The sequence below is a fragment of the Tursiops truncatus genome, chromosome 12 (genome assembly GCF_011762595.2).
Source record: "Tursiops truncatus isolate mTurTru1 chromosome 12, mTurTru1.mat.Y, whole genome shotgun sequence".
NCBI classification, from domain to species: domain Eukaryota; kingdom Metazoa; phylum Chordata; class Mammalia; order Artiodactyla; family Delphinidae; genus Tursiops; species Tursiops truncatus.
Genome location: NC_047045.1, coordinates 7,810,147 through 7,823,916, shown reverse-complemented (window position 1 = coordinate 7,823,916; position 13,770 = coordinate 7,810,147). Strand labels below are relative to the sequence as shown.

The 13,770-nt window shown below is 40.2% G+C and overlaps 1 protein-coding gene across 19 annotated transcripts in view; it reads right to left on the bottom strand.

The window, feature by feature from the left end:
* FAM135A (family with sequence similarity 135 member A) overlaps positions 1-6,081 on the bottom strand; it is a 123,392-nt gene extending 117,311 nt beyond the window's left edge. For 5 of the 19 annotated variants that reach the window (XR_012324682.1, XR_012324684.1, XR_012324685.1 and 2 more), the window contains exon 1: positions 5,818-6,078. The gene's annotated coding sequence lies outside the window, so the exon portion shown is untranslated. Of the gene's footprint in view, positions 1-4,214; positions 4,366-5,817 lie in introns of all 19 variants that reach the window. The other 14 variants (XM_033867393.2, XM_073789330.1, XM_073789329.1 and 11 more) reach the window with 9 other exon arrangements.
* Positions 6,082-13,770: the final 7,689 nt, after the last annotated feature.

Below are 13,770 nucleotides of genomic sequence, written 5' to 3'. Positions count from 1 at the left end.
GCCTGTAATACTGACCGTTCAAATAATGATGCCCAATTGTATGCAGATGTTAGGTACTAAAGATACCACATAAGGTAAGAAATACGTATGGACCAACTTACCCTTAGAAAGGCTCCACATTGGCAATCAATACATCATTTCTCAATGAATAAAGCACATTCACTTTTTCTTCCAGCTTTAGGAAAAAAATCACTGGTTCTTCAGATGAACACTAGATAATGTAGTAAACTTGCACTGAGGGGCCATAGTGTACAAAAATCTATACATCTCTAAATGTTCACACTCAATGTAGTGAGATGCTCACATTATGATAGACACATAGAAACAAATGAAAGAACATCAAATTCAAGCCCAACCAGATGAGGGACTCACACTATGACAGATATCTGGGGACTGAGACTGACATTTGGGATCTGGGACCAGTGAAGGGAAGGGCATCAAACATGTACAGTTAAATTCAAGTTTGTTAAATAGGAATACGATGGGAACAAAGAAATCCTCTAGATCTAGAAGGAGGTTAACTCAATCCATTTAATACTAGTTAGTCAATTTTGGGTCCATTTTTTTGGGCCTTCTCCCATGAATAAACAGGAAGCCCCAAAGAGGCACTCCGCAAGAAGCCTTCAGAATACTGTCTCATAACCTTGCAAATAATAAAAAGATTCCTGTAACACTCAAGTTCTGTAGCAAACCAAGGAGAGTAGGAAGATGTGTCTCTTGGCGAAAGTACGCTCAGCCGCCACCTTTCCTAAGGACCACTCACCTAGGGCACAGCAGAACTCCAGTCCACAAGGGGCCGGCCCTCACCGTCTTTGAGCTAATCTTGACCAATTCAAACCAGACAGCCATAAACTGAAAACAACCAGCCAGTGACGTCTGTACCAGTCTTGCACCTCTCACCCTGCTTTCTGGTGTAATTCTGGCCACCTAAGCCGGTTAAGTCTGCATTGCTTGGTTCAGTCTAAATACCTGGCCTATGGTCTTGTTTCTTGATTGACATTCAGTTCCCTTTAGGACTGGCTGAGGCCTCGACACCCTGCCCAGCTCTGGAAGCTCCCTATTTCAGGGGTTAAGCATGCTAAGTCCCTGGATTATACCCTACTCTAAAACAGCCAAGCCACCCGGCATCTCTTGACTCTGAGGCTCACCACCACTCAGATGGCATCTAACCTTTTTGCCTCCACGATTATTTGCACACACAACACCCTTTCATCAGTGACATCTCTCATCTTAAAAGGTGATTCTCAACAAAGATGAGCTTAAGAGAACCGCTAGAGTAAAGGGGACATGTAAAGTGAGGAAAGTCACCGGTCTAGAACGCTTTGCTGCTACTCATCACTCATCGAAACGAACTCCTGAGGGCCACATACTGTATGCACTAATTATAGAAATATTTAAGAAGAGAATAGAGTACTAAGTTCTTCTCTTCTGGGGAGAGGGTAAGAGGGAAATCCTGCAAAGGAAAGATAAGCAAAATAGCTTGATAGACAAATTATATTTTAAAAAGCTATACGTTTCCCTGTTGATACCAAATATAGACCAAATGGCAGTATCGAAACTTTCTGGATTACTTACTCTTCACCAGTAGCTTTTATTACTGCACCTAATTCTCATAAAAATCTGAAAGAGCTATTATTACTCCATTCTACAGGTGAAGAAACTAAGGAGCAAAAAGCTTACATAACTCATCCAAGGTCACACAGTTAGAAAATAATGAAAAGAGGACAAATACCTCAAAAGTGTCAAACTTCATGGCCTATATTTAAACGTGTATAATTCTAAAGTCCACACCTTGTTTTAGGAAATAGATTCAGTAGTCATCAAGTCATGAGATAAATATGCCCCTACTACAAGAAAACCTGAAATCAGAAGGCAATATTGATGGAACAATTACACTTGATAAATTAACTATATTCAATTTTCCATGTAATTAACATTATTCCCTAATCATGAAATCTTCAAATTCCTCACACCCACAAATACAAAATCTGAAGTTTAAAGGCATTGCTATCTTCTGATTTCTTCAAAATTGGGGTTTAAACAGTTGTGTCTAATAAAAGAGAAATATATTATTATTACTCATCTTAGAACTGACACTTAGATTAAGAAGCACTCTCAGAACATTGTTAATTTTCAATAACTGTATTAATATGATAGAAAATCCATAGAAAAAATAATTATTAAACAATGTAGAAAGAATGTCAGTAACTTCTGAGAGTATTTCGATGACTGACTTACCACATGAATGAAGTAAAGAAACTGAGAAACAACTTTTCTTGCTCATTATGGGACACTTGGTAAAAGATACTTTTGACATTACATGGAAAATCGGATTTAATTTATTAAGAGCAGTTCATATAAACTTTTCAGTTGTATATGCCACAAAACAAACCTGCCAGTAACATAATAGAGAACGTCTTTGAATATATCATGTTATTATATATCTTAAAAATCCCAGAATAGCCCCAAGTACCAGACTAGTTACTCCTTTTAACATGAAGAGAAATTCAGAAAGAACCACAATCATTATCTATTACCTAGTTCAGGGATCTGCCCAACATTCTGAAAATATTTCATCTTACTAGTTATCTCAACAGAGAACAAAACTCAGAACCGGAACAGAAAGCACAATCCTCTCTCTGAAAAATATTCCAAGAAACTACCAATGTTTTCTTAACAGCTTCTGCTTTCTTCAGTATACCGTTAACTTTGGTAACAGATCCAGGTAACCTGGATTCTAATTCAGACTCTCTAAGCCTCAGTTTTCTCAAATGGAAATAATATTTATAACTCCTAAGTCAAAAGGACCTGACACTTCTATATTTCCATTAAGAAAAAAGAGGCTAATTGTTATTAAATTTAAGCACATCATTGATTACCAAGTATGAACCTGTTAAAAGTGGCAATCTTTGAAAATAAAATGGTAAAACTCACTGTGAAGTCATTCCACTCTATTTCCCTGAAAAATCTAGACCTGCCAAACAACCTGTGCTCTCTGATTTTTCTGAAAATCCCCTGGGCCGATTCATTAGGAACACTTCTTTCTGTATTACCACTCTACTTCTTACTCATATTCATTTCTAAACCTTCTTCCTGACAACTCAAGGAAAAAAAAAAAGATACACTACTCACTTCAGATCTACGTACTCCCATCTCCATCCATTTATTTAAACATACAATGAACATATCACAAAACTCACTTTTAAGCAGTTTTTTCTTACTTTTTAAAGTTTTTTGATACTTTGAATCAAAGCAAAGGAAATCCTTGCCCTTTCTATCCCCTAAAGAACCTCCACTCTCAAGGGTCTACATCACAGCAAAGATAAAATATAAGACAAAAGAAGTTTATGGAAGTAACCAAAATCCTGTTAACTTTACTTTTTCAGTTTATGTAAACGTAACTTTACATTTTCAGCAAACATACTGAACGCTGCAGTGGCTGTTTCACTGCATATGAACATTAAACGAGTCCACAGTTCATGGCACATGCTACTAAAACTTTTCACATAAGTCTGAAATTTAAAAAAAACATCTAAATTGCAGTGATCTGGGATTTAAGCATTCAATTATACTTACGACGTAGTCTAAAAGAGATAAAAATTCAGAGTTTATATTGCAATTTTTGCCTGTGGTGGCCCTAAGCATGTTTAAATGATTAGGGCTTACTTTGCTTTTGAAAGATTAGTGGGTAGCCAGCCACCTGTTTACCCACATATTACAGGGAGACACACCCGAGGTATAGAGGTTAAGTGACTTCTACAAACTAATGTCATGACTCATCAGAAGAGTGTAGATCTGATTTCTAGCCCTGTGCCCGCTGTCCACCATGAATCTTTATTTTAATTTCTAAGAGCACAGAATCAACTCACTATAAATACCAATAGGAATTTGTAAGAATTTACTTTTTTAATGAATAGCTACCTAGAAATAGAAAGACTTGCCTTTTAAAGATGGGAAGACCTCCTTCAGAAGCAGCACTTATCTCTAGTTGCACTGGAAAAATCATTTTTAAAATCTTAAAAGCTGAGGAGTTTATCGCCTGCTACCATACACAAGAACTGCTGGTTCTTCCAGAAGAGATGTGGTTTCACCGCCTCAGACCCTAAACAGTGTCTCCTACTTTCACCTCTCATATACCTTCAAATAAGGAACTACACATTTTTGTCTTGGTGCTTCCCTTCTGTACAACAGAAACAGAAAATTTTAATTCCTACCTGACATAGACAACGTAAGGAAGAATTTACTGTTTGTGGACTGCTTTGAGATTCCAGAATGAAATACATAATCCAGTTGTTCTTCGGCCCTAGAATAAACGCAAACTTCACCGAGAGTGACTGCTCCCGCAGATGCCTTCAAAGTAAGATCCTGCAACATTATTTACAGAGAAGTTTTTTGTAAGCCAAATCGTGATCACCATGAAGTAGAGGCAAAAACCTCCACAACTGTTTAGAGAGTTCTTTTACCCAATTCAAAAAGTTAGTGCTTCTGTCCGATATGTCTCTCCTTTAGTAAGGACACTAATTCTGTAAGTTAGTAAAAACTATGCATTTATTACAGAGACCATCACAAAAACGATGCAATCAGTTGCAACAGCAAATGTATAAAATATCAAATTAATAACTGATTTTATTTTTTTTTAATTTGTTAAATTTCATTTAAGACTAGCTCTTGGACAACTGTATTTCCCGGAGGACAATAAAATCTCCAAATTTTAACCTTATGTTTGGAGGTCAACCTTTATATTTTCATCAACTCTGTCCTCAAGTGGCTTCTCTTGACATGTCAGGCAAACACAATTCTTAAAAATTAAAGCTTCTATCAGTAAGTGTAACACGTTATTGCTACTGTCACTCTTTTGATGATATTTCCAGTCAGTGAAGAACGAAAAGGAAGAGATTTTATTAAACTGTAAACTGAACTAAGTACACTGAGTGGATACCTGGTTTAGGTAGAAAGTAAAAGAGACTAGAACTCTTCAGAGATTTAATAAGAAGTAAAACGGATTGGCATTAAGAGGCTCGACCTATGCAAACAGAAAAAAGAAAAAGTTTTAGAGAAAAAAAAGCTCAAGATTAGAGAGTAGAGATGGGATCAGGATGGAGAAAACTGGAGGTCAGGGGCCGTCAAACGGAAGAGATGAAGTAGGGACCGAGAGAGAAGGATTCAGGCAGCGAGAGGGGCGTAGAACGAACTCCAGCACAGAGCGATGCTAAAGCCAAACACACCGTCGGCCAAACACACAAGAGAGAGAAGGTGAAGTACCGAAGGGGGTTAATGGGAAGAGCAGAGAGCCAAGGGAGCAATGACAGAGGCGGCGGAGTAGGAAGCCTGGCCGGTGAGGGAAGAGCCGGCCCAGGGATGCACGGGGGGGAGGGGGAGAGAGAAGTCCAGGCGCGCAAGGGGTACCTCGCCTCCCACGGGGGACCACCGGGGATGAAGAGCGGATCCGCGAGGGGGGCACGGGCGGGAGCGAGGCGCGAGGATGGGCAGAGGGCGAAGGGCAGGAGGGGGCGCAGGGGGGCGCGGGCAGGAGGAGTGCGGGGCGGGGGCCGAGGCCGGGGGGCCGGGGGCACCGGGTGGCGGGGGCAGGAGTGAGGGCACGGGGGACAGCGGCTCCGCACCCCGAGCGCGTCCGCACTGCCGTCCCCACCGACCTTCAGCCGCCCGGCGCCGGCTCCCACCCGAGCGGCCGGTGAGGGCCGGAGCGGCGAGGGCGGACCGGGCGCAGAGGAGGCCGCTTCCCGCCGGGCCCGCGGGAAGGACAAGGAGGGGGTTGCGGGGGTCGCGAGCTGGGACCGGAGGACGTTGGCGGCTCACCTCTCGCCCGGCTCGGCCTCCGCCGCCGCCCGTCGGACGAAGGAGCCCGTGGTGTCGCTGCAAGAAGGCGGCCCCGCCCGGGTCAGCACCATCCCGCCGCGGGCCCCTCACCTCGCCATCGTAGCACCGCAACCTCCGCCGCTGAGGAGCCGGCTCGTCAACGCCGCCCGACGAGCGGCCCAGCGCGGCCAGCGAGCATGCGCAGTCGCCCGGTCCCGAGGGAGCCCGGCCGGCTGCGCTACCTGGGAGCCACAGGTCCCGCCGCGCGGCCCCGCCCCCGTCCGCCCTCCCCTCTCCAAGCGAGGCCCCGCCCCCCAGGCCTGCGCCCCGCCCCCCGCGCGCTCCGAGCGCCCGGGCAGCCGCTCCAGCTCCAGAGCCGACTGAGATTTCGAGAGCTCTGTCCGCCCTATTGGGCTCCCGCTCCCAACCTCCCGCGAGAACGGGACGTTTGCGTCAATAAAAAGCGCGAGCGTCTTGGAAGTGCTCGGCTGCGGGTGTGAGGAGGGTGAGCTCCTTGGGAATGGTACCCAGCGGCGGGTGAGGAGAGGGAATGCGGGGACTTGAGCTGTATTTCTCACAGCGTCCTTCGTTCTTCTCTCTTCCTCACCTCCTGCCTGCGGTCCGGGATGAAGAGCCCGGTCCCCGCGCTGGTCACTCTGCGCAGCAGGAAGGGAAGGGACAGCTGCCGTTGGAGACTCGGTTGCTGCATTTAAGGGGGGGGGGGGCCGGTGTCCGTGTTGCTATGGTTACTGCTCGGTTACTGATGCCGAAAAGGGCTGGAGGGCAAAGTGAATATACCTCTTAGGTTCCATGAACGGAGCCCGTGAAGGATAATCCTTAAGTGATCTACTTCACTCACCCCAGTTTCTGAACCTAACCCAGAAGAACCTTTTGTGGTGCGGAAAGCTCAGTGTGTTACAAAAGCAAAGTTGAAAAGAAGGAAGTTGCGGCTGCGGCGGGTATTTTACAACTGAGGGGGGTGGATGATGGTGAGGGTGTATAACAATATGAGTGTGCTTAATAGCACTGAAATATGTACTTTTAAAAGTGCTTTAAATGGGGGCGGGGGAGAGAGAAATTAGGAGTTTGGGATTAGCATATACACACTACTATATATATAAAACAGATAATAAGGACCTACTGTATAGCACAGGGAATTATACTCACTATTTTATAATAACCTGTAAAGGAAAAGAATCTGAAAAAAGATATGTATATAAATCTGAATCACTTTGCTGTGCACCTGAAACTAACACATTATAAGTCAACTATACTTCAACAAAAAAAGTGATTAAAATGGTAAATTTTATGTATATTTTATCACAATAAAAATGAATTGGAAAGAAAAAGGTTTGTGCACTGATTTGGGAGTAAAACCGATGCCTTGTAGCTTAGACCAGCAGTCCCCAACCTTTTTGGTACCAGGGACCAGTTTCCTGGAAGACAATTTTTCCACAGACGGGGGCGGATGGTTTTGGGATGATTCAAGTGCATTACATTTATTGTTCACTTTATTTCTATTATTACATTGTCATATATAATGAAATAATTATACAGCTCACCATAATGCAGAATCACTGGGAGCCCTGAGCTTGTTTTCCTGCAACTAGATGGTCCCATCTGGGGGTGATGGGGACAGTGACCCCCGATGTGTGTTGCTTATGTCCAGTCTACTCCGTAAGATGCAACTTGTCACTTGCCACTCACAGATCGGGTTTTGATATGAGTCTGCAAGCAGTTGATTTATTATGGTCTCTGTGCAGTCAAACCTCTCTGCTCATGATAATCTGTATTTGCAGCCGCTCCCCAGTGCTAGCATCACCGCCTCAGCTCCACCTCAGATCATCAGGCATTAGATTCTCACAAGGAGCATGCGACCTAGATCGCTCACATGTGCAGTTCACAGTAGGGTTTGTGCTCCTATGAGAATCTAATGCCACCGTTGATCTGACAGGAGGCGGAGCTCAGGCAGTAATGCGAGCCATGGGGAGCGGCTGCAAATACAGATGTAGTTTCACTTGCCGCCCGCTGCTCACCTCCTGCTGTGCGGCCTGGTTACTAACAGGCCATGGACTGGTGCCAGTCTGTGGCCCAAGAGTTGGGGACCCCTGGCCTAGACCATTTGGGGGACAGGTTTTGAATATAATTTAACCTCTGGTGTTTCTTTGTGTTACTATGTCTTGTTAACATGACTGTAAGTGCCTTGTTACCCTAAGATAACCAGTATATTAGCATTTGCATGAATGGCTTGCTTTCCTGGTTCCTAATCTCTGTCTTTTAAAAAAATGGCCAAATAGCATTTTACTATCCTTACACGTAAAGTTTTTTTTGTTTTGCGATTTGAATTGTAGCCTCACAACTGAAGGCCTTTTCCTATTTTTTTTCTTTTTCTTTTTTTTAGCTCTGGCTCTCTTAGGAAAATGTCCTAAATATCCAATAGTTTGCAGTTCCATATCTATGTCTTCCCTGAAATTCACCCTGTGCCAAAATTCCTTCCCTATTAATGTATTCTTTTTGTTCAAATCACATTTTTAAAATACCTATGTGCCAGAGAGCATACTAATCTTGGAGGATACCAACATGAATAAAACAGAACATGGGTGGAGTGTTTACATAACTGCCTTATGATGTGATGTGTGTAGTGCAGAGATGTGTGCACAGGGAACTACTGGAGCTCAGAAGAGGATTAATCCAATTTAGGTTGGGAGAGGTCATGAGTCAAGAAAGACTTCCAGGAGGAAATGATTCCAGAGAGTTAATGCAGTGGAATATATGTGTGTATGGGGGGGGGGAGGGAGGAGGAATAGAGGAGGAAAAGATGGCTTAAACAAAACCACACAACAAGAAACTGATCTTTGCACAGAACTAAGACTAAGCAATTTGGTGCCACAATTTGGGGGTGTGACGCTAGACAACCAGGCAAAGATCAGATCATGGTGAGCCTTTGAAGGATTTCAAGGAAAGATCAATTTAGTATTTTTTTCATTACCTAGTCAATGTATGCCAAGCACTGTGCTAGTTACTAGGGTACAGGAGGTTTAAGAGTCACTCCTAACTCTCAGGGAGTTTACAATCTAGTAAGGGGAGACAGGCACCTCTAAAGTCAAAAAGTTGTACCAAGGAGTTAAAATTGGGGTAGGCAGAAGGTTGGTTGGGAGTCCAGAAAAGGAGCTCCCTTCTAACTAACCTAGAGGTTTAGACAAGACTTCCTGGAAATGATTTGTCAATAGAAGAATACTCTCTTAAAATTAGAAAAACTATGATATCTCCTGACATACAGACTATTAGAGTGCAGAATGCGTTGATCTAGGCATCAGTTTACCTGGTTCAAGTTCTAGATCTGCAATACACTGTGTAATCTGAAGAGTCTGTGTAATCTGTGTAATCCTACCTTCTCTAGGTCTCAGTTTCTCTCATAACAAGAGAATCAGATTATATGGTATCTAAAGTCTTTTAGAAAATTTGTGACTCTAAATTTACATCCCATTTATCTCCCAAGGTTTTGAGTCAGCCTCTATGCTGCTAATTAACATTTTTGTGTCACACTTAACACACTTAACGTTTAAGCTAAGTTTTATGTTATATGTGTCATTTTCTATCCAAGCTGTGCATGCTCAAAGGATGCAAAGTTGGAATCCTTTCTATCCTGTGGTTTACTATCTGTGGTTTACATGATTTCACTTTGGCATAGAATGTATTTGAATCTTTACTAAACCCTTCTAACTGTAGTATTCTCTTAACTGGAGTATTCCTTCTGGGGCAGTCACTCTTGTCTCCATGTAAAATATAGATTTAATCATTTGCAGACATTTGGGAAAGTGCCCACAGTACTCAAGGTAAGTTTTTTAAAGGTTATATAATCTTAACAAATATGAGATGGGGCAAAAAAAAAAGTTTCATTACAGGACTTCCTTCATGGTTTAGTAACAACTACAAACCAGAAGGACAAATGTATTACTTCACAACTTAATGTCATAACATTATTTCATGACTTAATAGCCATGGTCTTTCTGGAGGAATCACAATATAAAACTCAATTACCAAGTTTTTCTTCCCTGTAGTGTAATAGCAAACCCTCAAAAAAAAAAGTTTCCTTCCTTCCTTCCTTCCTTCCTTCCTTTCTTTCTTTCTTTTTAAACTGATAATGTTGTTTGCTTCTGAGGGAAACTTGGAGAGCTGGGCTTTTGGTGAGGGAAGGGAAAGGACTTTATATAGTATATTCTTCTAAGTTCAAAGCTAGCAAATGTATTAAAGAAAAAAATGTTTGAATCTATGTTAAATGATACAGTTTTTTAAATTGTACACAGACTTTAATGATGATATTACAGAAAAGAAAACCTTGATAGCTACATAATCGATTAAAATACAAACAAGTGTTTGCTGTACAGTGTGAAAGGGGTAAACAGTGACTCCTTGGTTGCAGCTCCGATGATCTGGATTTCCTAAAGACAGAGTGTCTGCTTGGATCACTCAGAGATAATGTGTCAGACAGAAGGTGTTCCCTCCACCACCATCCCACCGAATCATTCCTGTGAAGTATAATTATCTAGCATCATGTGACAGTAATGAAATTATTTCTGAATTATTCTCTTCCTCATATGCTAGAAGTGTAACATGATTTTTAAAAAGATAATATTTACACTAGATGCCATTTGATCTGTGATAGCAAACATATTAGGGCAACTATCTCACTCTTCTAATGACTCACATTTTTATCTCAAGTCATGATCCTTAACTCCAGTCACAAAACTTCTTTCTGCTTCATGTCAGGCCCTGTCACTGAGGTATCCTGTCGACTCCTGTTACTCAACACATCCCAGACTCATCCTGCTCTCCTTTCCCCATCACACACAGCTCCATCTCCCTACCAACCTTCTACTGTCTGTTAATGACCCTCCTCCCCTCCCATTTACCTAAGCCCGGAACCTCACAGCTGTATTTGCAACTTTATGGATTGAATACGTAATCAAAAAATCAAAACAGTTTTCTAATATCTGTGACCTTATACCTTTGCATAACTTTCTTTTCTAGCTTCCTGATCTATAAGTTGGGTATCATAATAAGAAGCTGCTTCACGAGAATGTTTTGAAATTATTACAAAGATCTTTTACAAAAAAAAAAAGGTATACATTTCTGATTATTCCTGGCACTGGCAGGAATAATAAGTCATGGAAGATTAAGGGATGAATCGAACTTATAATGTGTCCATAATTAGTGTTTAATTTCCTCTTGAAAAGCAACAGATACAATTCTAAACTCCTATGTCAATTTGAAGACCATAGAGAATGCAAAATTAACTTCACATGTTTAAAATGTCTTCAGTGGAAAACTCTTCTTTCCACTTCTTAGTTTCTGCATTGGGAACATTGATGGGAATGCAATAGAAAGAAAAAAAACTACAATAAAATCATTTTTCTGTATTATAGTTGTCATTATGTTTTATTTTTTTCTTGGGTAACTACCAAATTTATTTATCCTTAGATTTATTTGAAATGTGTAACAGTTGCCAAATTTGTCTCGGGTATTGAAAATAAAAGCTTCCTTGTATTAGGGAATATGAATTTCATTCATTATTCCCATTGTTTTTAAAAGCTACCACTACTTTCAAATTATTCAGAAAAAAAGTAGTTTAAAGTGATCTGGGAGATGAGAAAATAGTTAGCCTTTGGGTGATTCTATTTGTAGAAACTCCTTTAAGAGAACATATGCCTTTGTACTTGCTTTTACAAGTTAAGGAAAAATGTTCTTGGCAGTTGCTTTTCTTTTTTCTTGCTTTATCACCATGTAGGATGTAGGAATTAAAAGCTGACAGAGGATTTTATTAAGTTACTCCTGTAAAAAATATCTTCTACTAATTTTTAGCTGGTTTAAAATGATTGTATAAATAGTATATTGTCAAGATTGAAATTTGTAGATGAAAATTTTACAAGTGCTAAAGCAAAACTTTATTAGGTTTTAAAAATAGTTTATTGAGATACAGTTGACAAAAACTGCACTTATTTACCATGTACAATTTGGTACGTTGATGCTTGTAAAATCATCACCATAATCAAGATAATGAACATATTCACAAGCATGAGAAGTCTCCTTGAGCCTCTTGGTAACCCTATATCCTGTCCCCTTCCCTACCCACGTCTATCCCTAGGCAAGCACCAAACTACTTTATTTCACTATAGGATAGATTTCATTTTCTAGAATTTTATATGAATGGAATCAATCATACAATGCCTACTCTTTTGTCTGACTTCTTTCACTCAGCACAATTATTTTGAGATTCATCCATGTTGTTGCACATACCAATAATTCACTCCTTTTTACCATTCAGTAGTAGTCCGCTGGGTTAGTCAGCTCTGGCTGCCATAACAAAACACCATAGACTGGGTGGCTTAGACAACAGAAATTGAATTCCTACAGTTCTGGAGGCTGGGAAGTCCAAGATCAAGGTGCTGGCCTGTTTAGTTCCTGGTGAGAGCTTTGTTCTTAGCTTGCAGAAGGCTGCCTTCTTGTTGTGTCCTTACATGATGGAGAGAAAAAGAGGGATCTCTTCCTCTTCATACAAGACCACCAATCCTATTGGATTAGGGTCCCACCCTTTTGACCTCATTTAACCTTAAATACCTCCTAAAAGTCCTGTCTCCAAATACAGTCTTGCTGGGGGTTAAGGGCATCAATGTAGGAACTGATTGTGGTGGTGGCATGATCCAGTTTGGACTATTACAAACAAAGCTGCAATGAATGTTTTTACATGTACTTGTATGGACATATATCAATACTTTCATTTCTCTTGGATAATACCCAGGAATGGAATGAATGTGTCATATGGTAGGTGTATGTTTAATTTTTAAAGAAACAGTCAATCTGTTTTCCCACTGATTTGTACTAATTTACATTCCCACAAGCAGTGTTTGAAAGTTTCAGTTACTTTACATCCTCAACATGGTATGGTCAATCTTTTTAATGCTAGTATCCTAATAAGTATATAATGATATCTTACTGTGGTTTTAATGTACATTTCTCTAATAACTAATGTCTGGAGGGAGCATTTTTGTCATGAGTTTTTTTGTCATCATGTAACTTTGGTGAAGTGTTTGTTTAAATCTTTCACACATTATGTTATGGGTTGTTTTCTTGTTACTGATTTCTGAGAGTTCTTTATATACTCTGGATATACTGTACATTCTTTTTTTTTTTTTTTTTTTTGCTAAGCAAGCAAATAGTATGTTTAATGTATTTATGCCAAATCTGAACTCTTGGTTTTATGTATTCATTTTCTTATTACTTTCTAATATATTAATTTCTATCATTATTTTTTAATTAATTAATTTTTAAAACATCTTTATTAGAGTATAATTGCTTTACAATGGTGTGTCAATTTTACTGTACATTCTTTAACAGACAAGTGATTTGCAAATATTTTCTGAGTCTGTGACTTGTCTTTGCATTCTCAACAATATCTTTTGAAGAGCAAAACTTTAAGTTTGACAGCCTATTTTATCAATTTTTTTCTTTTATGAATTGTGTATTTGGTGTCATAACTAGTAAGTTTTTCTCTGATTCAAGGTCACAAAGATTTTCTCCTATGTTTTGTTATAAAAGTTTTAACATTTAAATCTAAAATCCACTTTGAGTTGTTATATATGGTATGAGATATGGATTGATGTTCTCTTTTTATTTTTTGCATGTAATAATCCATTTGTTCCAGCACCATTTGTTGAAAAGACTATTCTTTTTTTTTGTTCCAATGCTGCATTTTATTTTATTTCATTTTTTTAAACATCTTTATTGGAGTATAATTGCTTTACAATGGTGTGTGAGTTTCTGCTGTATAACAAAGTGAATCAGCTATATATATACATATATTCCCACATCTCCTCCCTCTTGTGTCTCCCTCCCACCCTCCTTATCCCATCCCTCTAGGTTATCACAAAGCACCAAGCTGATCTCCCTGTGCTA